We start from the raw sequence: 15,971 nt of genomic DNA on the forward strand, positions 1-15,971 counted from the left end.
CTGTAGTAAGATCTAACCACTGGAATGTGGTTGGAAAGGAAGTCTACCACTTCCAGGGAGTGCAGATATAAATCTCCCATGTTCTTCCCCATGTGCAGTGACGTTGGAAGCTATGTGATTGAAGATGATGTAGTTGGGCCAAGAGTCTAGGTCCCTTACTTTCCTACATAAATATTTATACTGAACTTTATATGTGAAAAATATACATTTCTATATAAAAATCACTGAAACTGGGAGGATCATCTATTATAAGTGTAACCTTAATTACTGAATTGTATAATACAGTATGTTTACATGTCAAGATCTTCAGTCAGAAATAATGCACTTCTAAAATCCACTGGCTTTATTTTTTAAGGAGTATCTCATTTTCAAAAAAGTTAAGTCAGTGTCTAACAAGTTAAGTTTAAATTTTAAACATTTTCTTATTTATTAATGTCACATTTTATTTTATTGTTTTTTAGGCGCTTAAGTAAGCCTTTCATTTTTGTTAAGCAGGCCTTGCCTGTCAATTTCCAATTGGAACAAACCGATTACAAATGGCCTGACTTGGGTATATATGCTCATATTACTTTTCTTTGGCGAGCACTCTAACCTGTAGGCCTTATGTATAAAGAATTTGAGTAAATATCTCTATCACCTGGAATAAACTAGGCTCTGGATAACTGTCTGTTGAATGAATGATGAAATGAACGCTGTCATTTTTCATATACACATTATCAGCCCACCCTTCCATACTGAGAAAATTGTTCATTTTAAGATGTGGATCATCACTTTTGATGCTTAAATCTGAATTTGCATTTGTGCCTCTTTGCCTTATATAATGCAAAACATCTTTTTGTGTTAGTAGAACCCCATACAAAGCCCTCGTAATTCTGTAAATTGTACCTATTACCTATTAGTATACACAGTAATAATAGCCAAAATTTATAGTGTGTCAGATGCCAAGCTAGGTGGTTTTAAACTAGTGTCACTAATCCTCATAATAACTCTCCCAACAGGCATTATGAAGCCATGTTGCAGTGAAAAACTAGGGATTGTTGAGGATACCTGTCCAAACCCACAATGTGAGTAATGAATAGCTATGACTTGTATTACATAGGCCATAACATTTCTATCTCATTCTACCATGCACATTGACTAATATAACTTGTACATTTCTACATGTCTTTAATGTGATTTTTACTGCACACGTTATTTGTAATCAACACATTTAATTCCACTATTCAACAGCCTGTGAGACAGACTAATTTCAAGTGTCTTCCATATGATGAATACTTCCTCTTCAGCATGAAATTAGGTGTTGTTCTAAGACCTCACTCTAGGGATTCTGTTTATTGGTTGGAATATGATACTAATATATTTCTTGTATGAACCTGTAATTCTTTTGTGATAGGTCCAACCTCTCTGGCAAAAAGAAGAGCAAGTAAGTGGGTAGTTCCAGACTTTCAGCCTACTTCCCAGTCTCTTAACATAGTTTAGTGATTAAGAGGCTGGGCTCTGAAACCAGGCAAAGTCAGGTTCCAGGCTCTGGTATTCTATTTACTGGCCACATTGACCTTGGACCAGTTTCATAATCTCTATAATCATCAGTTTCCTCAGCTTTCTATCTCTTGGAATTGATTTGATGATTAAATAAATGAATGCATATAAACCAGTTAACAGAGTGACAAGCAAGTGCTAAATGCTAAATAAATAGCAATTATTACTGGTCTAGATTTCTTGTTTCCAATTTCTAGGTTTGCATTTTGAATCTTTCACTGGAAACTGCCCTGTTGCATAAAGAAGACTGTGGCAGTATATTTCATCAGGGGCATTTCCTCTTTGGATAAATACATGGAAAGTAGGACTACAATACAATAAGCATAAAATGGGAAGAAACCTCGATAGAGAAAAATATTGAGAAATATGATAGGAATCCTTTAGAGTGATTTAAGTGGCATGTAAATTTATATGCTTATCATAAACATCTACTGTCCCTAGTGAATATGAAAAGTATGTAAATTAATAATTAATTTTAGAAGTGTTTTATATATGAACAATAATATCTATGGACCTCTGGTACAGGAATGGTTCAAAGGAAATAGGATCCAGCATTTTGAAACTCTAACATGGTATCTTTCAAACTCCTTATTTTTCATTTTTTAATTATTTTTTTGCCTTTCTTTTATAATAATATCTAAAATGATGTTATAAGATTTTGGTGTTTTAAATCCTTTTTAAGTTATCCTGAATATGGTAACAAGTTAGAAAATTTAACATTATTTAAAATCGCTCATGCTAAGAACATTTTAGAGAACTCTCTAAATATGCTGCAAATCCATGTTACTACATAAAAAACAAATAGAAACTGCTGTCCAAACTGACTATACAATGACAAAACAAGCATAAAAAGACAAGAAATAAAGCAATGTCAAAAAGTGACAGTTGGCAAGGTTTTAGCATTTAAACAGTATCCACCCAATGAAATGTTTTATTAAAAATATTTTTTAAACAATAAATCTCTCATCTTGAAAAGATAATCTAGAGTTTCCTGTTTCCTCCACATTGTAGAACTTGGTGTTCTTTAGTGTAGGTAGAAAGAATCAAACACGAATTTGGTTTTTAGTGTTAAGCACATCTAAATACAAACCAAATTTAAAAAAAAAATTTTTTTTCAACGTTTATTTATTTTTCGGACAGAGAGAGACAGAGCATGAACGGGGGAGGGGCAGAGAGAGAGGGAGACACAGAATCGGAAACAGGCTCCAGGCTCTGAGCCATCAGCCCAGAGCCCGACGCGGGGCTCGAACTCACGGACCGCGAGATCGTGACCTGGCTGAAGTCAGACGCTCAACCGACTGCGCCACCCAGGCGCCCCAAACCAAATTTTTAAAAAGTAGCATGAAAAATTATTTGGATTTATTAAACTAACCAGATATTTAATATATTAATGAAATTAATCCTTTCATGAGCTCCAAACAAAACAACTTATGCAAATCATCTAAAATGTTTTTATAATATACCAACCCAAATTTGATGGTCATAACAAAATAATTGTGTATACAGTATATTTTGCATTGCTATAAACATAACTTTTATTGGAATGAAAAGTAATACAATTGAAATTACACAAAAAATATGAAAAAATAATACTCATAATTATACCTGTATTTTAAAGTCTTTTTTCTACAAATACTTTAAAAATTCATAATTAAGGGGCACCTGGGTGTCTCAGTCATTTGAGCATCCAACTTCAGCTCAGACCATGATCTTGCAGTTCATGAGTTCAAGTTCCATGTTTGGCTCACTGCTGTCACCCTATCAGCACAGAGCCACTTCAGATCTTCTGTCCCTCCCCCTCTCTGTCCCTCCCTCACTCATGCTCTCTCTCAAAAAATAAATAAAACATTTAAAAAAATTCAGTTAAGATTAAATATACTAATAATTTTGCATTTTACTTTTTTCACTTGTCATAACTACTTTCAATATTAAAAATGCTTTCTAAAAATAATTTGATTGTTGCATAATATTCCAACATGTGAATAGGTGCTATAATTTATCTCCTAATATAGGATATTAAAGATAGTTCTAGTCTTGATATTGTAATTCGATTTCAAATATTTTTAAGTGTGAATTCTTATTCACATTTACACACACACACACACACACACACACACACACACACAAAAGCCTAGTAACTATCATTATTGGCCCCAAAGGTCCAACCCTTTAGATTCAACATCATTGACATGCCCTTCAACACTGTTTAACAATCAGGATATATTTGCTAATCTCAGATACAAGAGTTGGAAGTTTTTTAAATTTGCATTCCTTTGATTATAAGTGGGTTTAAATTTTTTTTAGTTGTATTTATTTTAGTTGTATTTGTTTTATCTACTATCTATTGCTTATGACCTTTATTCCTGTTTTTTATTAATTTATGTCCATTTAAAAATATTCATATACCCAGAGTAAGAAATTTACAAACTATTGTATGATTCTCTATTTAGAAGCTATGCTATTCAAGTCAAGGATATGTTTAGATTTTCTTCAGTTAAAAAGCATGGATGTTACATATAAAACACACATAAGAAGGTGGAGAGAAGTAGGCAGACAAACTAGTGACATTAGGACACAAGGAATGGACAGAGTAGTATAAGTAGAAGCCTATTGGGCAACTCCCTACCCTTATCCACTGGTGTCAGTGGAGGCCAAGTGAAGAATCTGGACTTCCACTGACATCTGGCAGTAATGATGTGGCAGCTTCCTTCACCCAATGAAGTGGTTCAGAGAGGGCTTGTTAAAACCTAATAATTAAACAAAATATAAAGTATTCTAACATAGTACCCAAAATATCCAGATTTCAATCAAAACTCATATGACATGCAAAAACTCAGGAACATCTCAAACTGAATGAGAAAACACAAGTTGTCAAAAATAAAAGATGCCAACACCAAGATGGCACAGATGTTGGAAGTATGTCACAAAAATTTTCAAGCAACCATCGTTAAAATGCTTCAATGAACAATTACAAATACACTAGGGACAAAATACAGGAAGTCTCAACAATGAAATAGACTATATGAATAAGAACAAAATGGAAATTTTAGAAATAATAATTATAATTACAAAAATTGAAAATCTCAGTGATTAAGGGTTTGGATTTATCTCAAGAGAAGGCCCTTGTTGGGATGAGCACTGGGTGTTGTATGTAAGCCAATTGGACAATAAATTATATTCATAAAAATATAAATAAAAATAAAAGGACAACAACAGTAGTGATACAAAGAAAAAAAGTAAAGAGATTGGAAGTCATCACTACCATCCTTAAAAGAAAAAATAAACTAATAAAAAATCAATGACTTTTCTTGGAACCATTGTGGAGCTGAAGTGTAAGAGCAAATCACCACCCTGAATCTGGAGAGACAGGAGAATCCAGAACATCACAGCTAAGATCTACCTACCAGAAGCAGAAGCTGGTGGAGCCATAAACTGGTAGTAACACTTAACTATTTTGATTAATTGTTGGAGACTGAGTGTGGACTAGTGTGAGAGTGAGAGTCTTCAGGGGTCTGCAGTCTTAGGCAGGGTCTCTCAATTTGTGGACTTACCTCCAGGAACCCCATCAAGGTCTCATGATGAAAAGCACAGAAAGATCCCTTTGTGCTTCTGGTAGGGAAGGTGAAGGGTAATCATTGTGAAATATATTCTGAATATTCTCCATAACAAAGCTCTAGTGCTCCTACTCTCCAGGGGAAAAGACTTTACCAGAGCCTGATCCAACTCAAGGAAAGGGCATTTTTCCCACTCCAGTGTCCTCTAGACTTTTTGTCTAACCTAAGGGAGAAAGGGATCTTTACGTAAGAAATACGTAAAGATCACAGGTCCCCATCAAAGGCCCACTAAAAGATTGATTTAATCACAATGTTATAGAATGCTTTCCCTCCCCCCACTACACCTTGTAACAGGGCTCCAATGTAACAGTGGATTACAGCTAAACAAGTCGCAGGACAGAAACTCTCTGAAGAGAAGTACTTTTGGGAAGGCCAAAGTCAACAGGGAAGAAAAGGGACAACTCCTAGTTGGGATGTATTTACTGTTTAATGTTAACATAAAACTTCACACTAAAGACCTGTTTACCTCAGTTCCTATTCCTGGATACATCATATCCAGACTTCAACAACAAAATCACAAGGCATGCTAAAAGTCTAAAAATCCACCATCTAAAGAGATAATGCTTCTCATCCAAGAGAACCCAACTCAAATATGACATGGATTTTGAATTATTGAACAGAAGGGATATTTTAAAATAAATATAATTAATATGTAAGGACTTTACTGGAAAAAGCAGACAACATGCAAGAACAGATGGGTAATGCAAGCAAAGAGAAGGAAATTCTAAGAAAGAATGAAAGATGAAAGAAACTACTAAAAGTCAAACCCACTGTATATTTTTTGATTCATTGATCTCCATATTGTTGATACTTATTGTCTAGTTTCTTTCTTCTACTTAATTTGGAGTTGGCTTTCTTTTATTTTTCTTGTCTTCTTTAGGTGAATTCTTGAATCATCGAGTTTAGATCTTTCTTCTTTACAAAAATAATCACTTAAAAATAGGAAGTCTCCTCTAAACACTACTTTAATGGCATCTCACAAATTCTTATATCTTGTGTTTTCATTCTTATTTAAATCACAGTATTTTCGGGGCGCCTCGGTGGCTTGGTCGGTTAAGCGTCTGACTTCGGCTCAGGTCATGATCTCACGGTCCGTGAGTTCGAGCCCCGCGTCGGGCTCTGGGCTGATGGCTCAGAGCCTGGAGCCTGCTTCGGATTCTGTGTCTCCCTCTCTCTCTGCCCCTCCCCTGTTCATGCTCTGTCTCTCTCTGTCTCAAAAATAAATAAATGCTTAAAAAAAAAAAAATCACAGTATTTTCTAATTTCTCTTGTGATTTGTTCTCTGATGTATGGGATTATTTAGAAGAGGATTGCTTAGTTTTCAAATATTTGGTTATTGTAAAGTAACTTTTGTTATTTGATTTCAATTTAATTTCAGTTGTGGTAAGAATTAAGTATACAATCTATGTGATTTCAGTTCTTTTACATTTTTGAGAATTGTTTTATGGTTGGGAATAAGGTCTATCTTGGTGAATGTTCCATGTACTCTTGAAAAGAATATATATTCTACTGTTTTGGTTACTATGTTTTATTAATCATCACTTAGTTGATAATGTTTTTCAAGTCTTCTATATCCTTACTGATTTGCTATGAACATTTTCTGTAAATTACTGACACTTTCAACTACAACTGTGGATTGGTTTATTTTTCCCTTTTGTTCTGTCAGTAGTAGAAGCAGATATGTTGAAGTTTTGTTACTGGGTGCAAACACTTTGAGTTTTTAGGTCCTCTTGATGGAATTAACTCTTTTGTTATTATGAAATGGCCCTCTTTATCCCGCATAATATTCTTTGTCATTAAGTCTTCTTTGTTAGATATGAATATAATCACTATAGTGCTTAAATGTATGCATGGTATATCTTTTTCCACCCTTTTACTTTAACATCCATGTATAGTAAATACAATACTACATATATTTTATTGTTATACCTTTATGTAATATAATGCATTTCTTCTAAATTGCATTACAGTTGGATGTATGTATTAAATTCATTCTTACAATTTCTGCCTTTTCATTTGAATGTTTAGACTATAATTAATGTAACTACCAATATGATTGGGTTTAAGTCTGTTACCTTTTCTATTTTTCCTGTCTTTTATTTATTCATGTATTCATTTTTTTAATCTCTTTTCTGGTCTTGTTTTTAATAATTCCTAGTTTGGCTTAATAGGTATACATTTTCATTTTGTTTTTTTGTTTCTTTTGTCTTTTTTTTTTTCTTGAGCTTAAATATGATGTCAAAGTTTTTGTTTTGATGTGATTTCTTTAATAGTTGCTGAAGAATTTACATTATGCATCTTTAACATATTGGAGTTTATCATCAAGTAATATTATACCCTATAGTGTAGAAAAGTAAAAGCTTTACAATTATGTTCCTATTTTCTGCTCCCTTTATACATTACGTGGTTGATTGAATTTTGTTGCCGTCCTTTAACGAGGGTTTGTTTGGCAGTTTAGTTACTCTCACATCAGCTTGATTATGTCAAACCTTAGTATTCATAATAATCAAGATTAGAATGGAAATTAATGAGACAGAGAATAAACAAATCAACAAAATCAAAAGCTGGTTCTTTGAAACAATCAACAAGGTTAACAAACCTTAAGTTATATTTACCAAGAGAAATTTTGAAGACTCAACTTAATAGAATCAGAAATTAAAGACGGGACATCACTGCTGATATTAAAAAAAGATAAAAATAATTATAAAAGAATACTATGAAGAACTGTAATGCCAATACATTAAAAAACATAGATGAAATGGACAAATTCCTAGAAAGACACAAACTACCAAAATTCAAGAATATACAACCTGAATAAAACTATAACAAGAGATTGGATTAGTAATTAAAACTTTATGCACAATGAAAAGTCCAGACTCAAGATGGCTTCATTGATGAATTCTACTGATCATTTAAAGAAGAATTAATATCAATTTTTCACAAAATCTTCTCAAAAAATGGAAAAGGAGAAAACACTCCCCAATTCAGTCTATGAGGCCAGTATAATACTGATACCAAAACCAATCACAAGAAAACTACAGACCAATATCTCTGATGAATATGTATACAAAAGTCCTTAACAAAATACTAGTCATCTAGGAACACATAAAAATAATTATACACCATGACAAAGTGAGATTTATTCCAGAAATGCAAGGTCATTTTAGTATCTGAAAATCAATTAATGTAATACACCATTTCAGTACAATAAAAACAAACCACATCATCGTCTCAATAAACTCAGAAAAAGAATTTGACAAATCTAACATCTTTCATGATAAAAAAACAAAAAACAAAAAACAAAAAACATTTCAACAGACTAGGAACAGAAGGGAAACTTCTCAACCTGATAAAGGGAATGTACTTAAAATCCACAGTATAACATAATGCCTAATGTTAAAAGACACAATACTTCCCCCCACTAAGATCAATAACAAGATAAGGATGTCCACTCTTGCCCCTTCTATTCAAAATTACACTGGAGGGTCCAAGAATTAGGTACTACAAAGAAATAAAAGACATAGAGACCTTGTCTATAGAAAATTCTAAGAAGTTTACTAAAACAACAAGCAAATACACAAACAACTAATAGAACTAGTGAATGAGTTTAGTAAGTTTGCAGCATCATTACAAAAATCAGTAGTGTTTTCATAACTCGCAATGAACAATCTGAAAATGAAATTAAGAAAAATTCCATTTATGGTAGCATCAAAAACAATAAAGTTTTTAAGAATAAATTTAACAAAAGAAGTGTAAAACTAAATCTGAAAACTATAAAACATACTTGAAAGAAATTAAAAATATCTACATAAATGGGAAAAAATCCCATGTTCAAGGATTGGAAAATTTACTATTGTTCAGGTGGTAGTATTCTCCAAATTAATGTAGAGATCCATGCACTTCCAATTAGAATCCCAGCTAACTTATTTGTAGAAAGTGACATGTTAATCTTAAAGTTTACATGGAAATTCAAGAGATTCAGAATAGACAAAACAATCTTGAAAAAAATCAAAGTAGGAGGATTCACATTTCTCAATTTCAAAACTTATTACAAAGTAACAGTAATCAAGGCAGTATGATGGTATCTTAAGGACAGACATATAAATCTAATGAATAAGACTGAGAGTCCAGAAATAACCCCATGTATCTAAAGTCAACTGATTTTCCGCAAGAGTTCTAAGACCATTCAGTGAGGAAATAGTAGTTCTTTCAACAAATGGACAACTTGATAGCCACATGCAAAAGAATGAAGTTGAGCCCTTACCTTATAATATATACAAAAATTAACATACATGTAAGAACTAAAAGTATAAAACTCTTAGAAAAAAACACAGTGATAAGTATTAATGACCTGGAATTTGGCAATGAATTATTAGATATAACTAAAAGAATGAGTAACAAAAGAAAAAATAGGTAAATTGAACTTCATCAGAATTTAAAACCATTGTGCTTCAAGGACACTATTGAGAAAGGAAAAGATAACCCACAGAATGGGAGAAAACATCTGCAAATCATATATGTCATGAGGGACTTGTGTCTACAATACATAAAGAACTCATATAATTCAATAACACAAAGACAACACAATTAAAAAATGGGTAAAGGGTGTCAATACACAACTTTCCAAAGAAGATATACCATGGCTGGTAAGGACATAAAAACATGCTTGGCATCAATAGCCATCAAGGAAATGCAAATCAAAATCACAATGAGATAGTACTTAAACCACACTAGAATGGCTACAATCACAAAGTCAGATTATAACAAGCGCTCACAAGAATGTGGGAAAAAATGGAACCCTCAGGCATTTCTGGGGGGAATGTAAAATGGTGCAGCTACTCTGGAAAGCACTCTGGCAGTTCTTCAGATAGTTAAACATAGAGTTATTATATAACACTCAGCAATCCTGCTCCTAGCTACATCCCCAAGAAAATGAAAATATATATTCAAACGAAGACTTGTACATAAACATTTACAGCAGTACTACTTACAATAGCTAAAAATTGGGAAGAACACAATTTTCCATGAGGTGATGAATGGATAAACACACTATGGTATATCCATGATAGAATATTACTTGGCCATAGAAATGAGTGAAATACTGATACATGCTACAACATCTATAAACCCTGAAAACATTACACTAAATGAAAGAAGCCAGTCACAAAAGACTACATATTACATAATTTCATCTATATGAAATGTCTAGAATAAGCAAATCAGTAAAGATAAAGGTAGATTTCTAATTGCTTAGGGTTGGTGAGCATAGGGGCATTGGGAGGTTATTGTTAATTTAGAAACGGTTTCTTCTTGAAGTGATGAAACTATTCTAAAATTGACTGTGGTAGTCCTTGAATATACTTATGAATATACTAAAAATCATTGACTTGTATACTTTACAATTTTTTGTAATGTTCATTTATTTTTGAAAGAGAGAGAGAGAGAGAGACATGAAGTGTGAGCAGGGAAGGGGCAGAGAGAGAGGGAGACACAGAATCCGAAGCAGGCTTCAGGCTCCCAGCTGTCAGCATAGAGCCTGATGCGGGGCTCAAACCTACGAACTGTGAGATGATGACCTGAGCCGAAGTCAGACACTTAACCCACTGAGCCACCCAGGCGCCCTGACTTATATACTCTAAATGGATAAGCTGTGTGATATGTGAACTATAGCTCAATAATGCTGTAAAAAATCTACTTTTCAACATATCATTTGTAGAACTGAACAATATTTAGAACATTTGAAAGAATATGTGGGCAAATGTTTTTTCTCTGTGAAGCCATGTGTTAATAATACCTTTGTTTCTGATTTACTTACATGTAACTCATTAACATGGTTTCTAAGGAGGCATTTGATGACTAAGGGAACTGGTAAATCTTTTACTTAGTGAACCTTAGTTGGATGTTTTTCTTTTTTCCCTCTGAACCGTGATGCTGTGCTTGACAACATTAGTTTTAACTTAGTTCTGGAAAGGTTCATTTCCAGTTCCAAACTCAGATCTCAGGAATTGCAAGGGAGCCCTAGATTTTGTAAAAATGCGGAACATATTATTTCCTCTGATTTGAATGATGAAGTAGATTACATGTGACACTGATGAGCAAGATAGCAAGTTCAAACGCTTGAAGTTTTTAGCCATATGTCAAGTAACACATAGCACCCAAAATGTGCTTTGCACTAGTTCTCTTTCTTGTGCTTGAGGCCTTGGTGGGAAGTGAGAATGGCTAGCAGAAGAGTCCTTCCTTGAAGAGGCAGGATGGATAGTGTGATCAGTAATCAAGAAAATAGGGGTTTTTATTTTGTTACCCTTAAAATTTTGAGTAGTCAGAAAAGTTTTGAAAAAATACTGAAAATAATCAATCACATAAAGATTTGTAGACTAATGCTTGGTCCTAGATGTCAAGTGACCCAGCCTACCTCCCTCTCTGACACAATAGAAATCTTCCTATTATTAAGTCAGAAACAGTTTTACAACCTTTCTCATTGCTGGGGAATAGTCATCCTTAACTCAGTTGTTCCAGAGTTACTGCAAGTAAATCAGATTTACCAAAGGAAGGGGGAGAGGAGAAGGGGGAAACCATTCATCCCAGTAAACTAATGTTATTTAGGAATGAAGGTACAACCTTCCAACCTGCCACCCTCACTATACACACACAATTTTGCATTTGTGAGTGTTTGTGAGTGTCTGGGAAAGGACTCAAAGTGTGGCAAAGCTAACACCAAATTCAGACTTGGGGTAGCAAGATTGTATGTTGACTGTGCTGGATCCAACTTGGCATTAGCTGAGGGATTCTCAGTTTCCAACATGCACAGAACTATAAGAAAAAGCATTCAGAGATAGCTTTTCTTCCTTTCCTCAAAAACTAAGAGTGATATTTTTCACATCTTCTGTGATGATGATAATAGTAACCACAATAATAACAAAACCGAATAGTTATTAGGATAAGATGTGACAGACACCGGTCTATCCTTTACAAGGATAGGTAATCATATTTAATTTGCACACCCTCTTGAGACACATACCATTATTGTCCACTTAACAAACAGGGAAACTGAGTGTAGAGAGATTGAATATCATATTTCTGGGCAGCCGCAAGGGAGATGTGAATCAAAGAAACAGACTTTGGAGGCCATGGGCTTCACTAATATGAGACAGTGAAGGAGGGATCTGGGGCAGGTGACCAAGGCACATGGCTGGCATATTGGTTCAACTCACCAATCATTTACTGAAAGCCTCCTCTATACAGTGAGTATACACATGGACCCAAAACATGTCTTCTCTATTCCATATCAAAATCCAATCACTAGAATTAAATATGGATGGAAAAGAAAATTTAATTTATTTTTAGAACTTAGTTTGCTATGACTGGAAAGAAAGATTTTCAGTTGTGTATACAGAATTTAATTTATAAAGCATTTTAAAAAACAGATGAGACTCTGGGACTTCAGATTGCTAGAGATTATATAAAAATGACTAAAGGGTCCTATAGAAAGTACCATAAAGTTAATAGAAAACAAGTCTCCCTGCTGAAGAGCTGTAGCAGAGTTGTTGCCTAAATTAGATCAATCATATGATTTAAACAATTTCTCTAGGGGATGGGAAGGGGACATGAAGAAACAGGAATATTTAAGATATTTTTTTTAAAAGCCCTTCTGGAGACTTGAGAACAAACGCCGCTTGAACAATGTGGGCACCAAGCCCAAAACTGCCAAGTTGCCTTTGGGAATGCAGACACTTAACTGTGTTCCTGGATGGATAACAAAACAGACTGCTTTCCTCTTCTCCTACCTCCCCTGTAATAAATAGTCAAAGATGCATCATGTGAAAATACTGCGTCTGGGCTTTGAGACCATATGCTGACACTGAGAATCTGAAATGGGCTGACTCATGGGTCTTGTGAATTTTTTCTTCATTGTCCTGATTAATAAGGTTAGTTGAAGTCAAGTTATGAGAAAATCGGTTGAGAAAGGATGGATGATTTTCCTTTCTTTTCAGAAAATACCACCCAGTATTTAATTACACATGCTGTATTTATAACAACAAGGCAATATTTTTGTTTGACTTTACTGAGAAGAGTAGTATTTTGAAAATTCTTTTATCTTTCTAAGAAAGCAGGATATTTAAAAATATTATCAGACTCTAACTAGCTGTGTATCCCCAACCCCACTAGAGTAGCCATTTTGACTAGAAACAAAGTTGGATAAGGGATGAGGTCATGGCACCTTGAACCTGAAAACCAAAATGGAAATCCTGGCTGTCTGTTAATGGCTGTGAAATCTTGGGTAAGTTACTCAACCTCTATGAACTTTATTACCATACTTGTAAAATGAAGATATATACATCACTCTGTGGGTTTCTTTAAGAATTAGAGGTAATATATATATGGATAGGATATATGCTAACTTATAAACAATTGATTTTTTATCTGATGAACTGATTGGCTCACAGGTTTATCTACTAATCAAGATGTTCCTTGATCTGATTGAGACTGCAACCAGACTTTTTCAAGTCTTTTAGAAAGATCTGCTTTAGATAAACACTTTGGACTTACAGGAGACTCAGATACTTTTTGTTGTTCCTACAACACACAAAGTACAAGATGTAATAGGACTTGGAGCTCCAAATTCCTAGCCCATAATATTTAGCAACAATCTTGTTACTTATTCATATGTTTACTTAACTTTCATTGTATGGCTAACATTGGTATTACAGAGGTGACTAAAACAGACAATATCTTATCCCCATAAAATTTACATATGCAAAATGGGGTGGGAATGACAGGGACTGAGCTGCCAGGTTGGAGAGGCAAGAAATAGGCTATGGGGAAATGTAAGACAGGGTTATAGATAGGGCTGTGGACTATTTGTGTGGATTGGTCTAAAAAAGAACAGATGTTTGAAGAAGCTCTTCCTTTTTACAATGAAAAGAATGTTTCTTAGATTATTTGAATTTTTATCATTTAGTGGATTTACCACTTCTGATTTTAATTTAGGCTTTGATTAATTACTCCAGCTAGTTTTTTCATTGTTGGTTTTTTTTTTTGTTTTTTGTTTTTGTTTTTTAGTTTTATTCAAAAATCTTGTCACCGTATCTCCTAGGAATCCCACCTACAATTGTCAGGATGGTAAATCAAATTACATTTCATGTTTTCTGCAGTGTCCGTAGGAATTGAGGGAAGAGATTTCTTTTCTCCTTTGGATAAAAAGGAGCTCTGTTATGCACTGAATTGTGTCTTCCCAAAATTCACATGTTGAAGTCCTAACCCTCTAGTACCTCAGAATGTGACTGTATTTTGAGACAGAATTTTTAAAGAGGTAAGATTAAAAGAGGTAATTAGGGTGGGCTTAATTCAATATGACTAGTGTCCTTATAGGAAGAGGACATTGGGCCATAGGAACACACAGGAAGACACAGGGAGAAGGCCACCTGCAAGCCAAGGAGAGAGGCCTCCAAAGAAACCAACACTACCACACGTGGATCTTGCATTTATAACCTCCAAAGTTGTGAGAAAACAACTGTTATTTAAGTGCACTCTGTGATCCTTCCTTATGAGAGCCCTAGCTAACTGATACAAGCTCCACAGTAATGTGGAAGCCATTTAGCCCATTTCCCTCTTCGGTCATTTACTTTTCAGGTTATTTGACTTCAGCTCATAATAAGGATGTAGAATTATAATCATTTTTTAACATTTATGAAAGAACCTTAGTCTTCACCCTCTAGGACCTAAGGTATGCTTCCCTAGTTCAATTCTCTTCTTTTTTTAATTCCCTTTTGGCAGGGAGGTAAGGTATCAGACTGGGACCAAACCTTTCTTCTCTATAAAAGAGGAGAAACATTCTGACAAAAATGGCATTCCCATATGATTTCTGAGATCTCACTGGAATGCAACATAAAAGTTATATCCTATTCTTGGGGGTAGAGATAAGTCTGAACTGCAAAACTGTCTTAGAAGAGACTGAAATAATTTTATTAATTACTTCCTTGATTTTTCATTTCTCCCTCTCTCATCTCTCTCCTATACCATCAACCATCAAAACAAACCAAAAAAAAACAAAAAAAAAAGAAAGAAAAAAAGACAGAGAGGGTTACAGGTTAATAAACAGTATCTGTCAGCAGGAAATGATTTGGGATGGTATAGACGAGTTCTTCCTCATTGATATCTTAGAATTTAACAGAAAGTCAGAATGCTGGACCAGCAGAGCAGGAAATTCCTTCCAAGCCCCTACTTCTACATCTGCTGCCTGTATTTAAATCCATTGAGTGAAGTTCAAGAATGTCCCCAAGTTTCCTCAATTAATCTGTCAGTTAGACATTCCCTACTAGTGTCTCGGTAGATGAAAGACCTCTAAGTCCTTTTTTCCAGAAACATTAATACTGTAATAATGTTTGCAAAGCAGTAATGAGACTAGGAATCCATTCATACACAGTCTGTGCCACACACATCCATACAGTTATCAGAATAGTACATTTGTAAAGTCCTTTGTATTTCTAAGGTTCTTCTTAACAATTCTCTCATGTAATCCTCAAGACAACTGTTTCGGTAAGTAGGCAGTTACTTTCCCTGTCTTAATAATTTCTGAGAGGGTATGACAGGGGAGGAGACCAGGGAAAGAGATGTCAACTAACTCAGGCAACAAATAGGTGGACCTAGAACCCAGGTCTCATGCTCCCCATCTAGTACATTCCATTACATAAAAATACATAAATGCTGTGCTTATGTACACATATTTGACTTTTTTTGACAATCTGAATATATCAGAATTTTTTTTTAATCTGGTAGTTTGAAATTACTGATCAATCAAGTGGAAAGAGTTCCTCTGGT

This window comes from Felis catus, chromosome A2 (assembly GCF_018350175.1).
Source record: "Felis catus isolate Fca126 chromosome A2, F.catus_Fca126_mat1.0, whole genome shotgun sequence".
NCBI lineage: Eukaryota > Metazoa > Chordata > Mammalia > Carnivora > Felidae > Felis > Felis catus.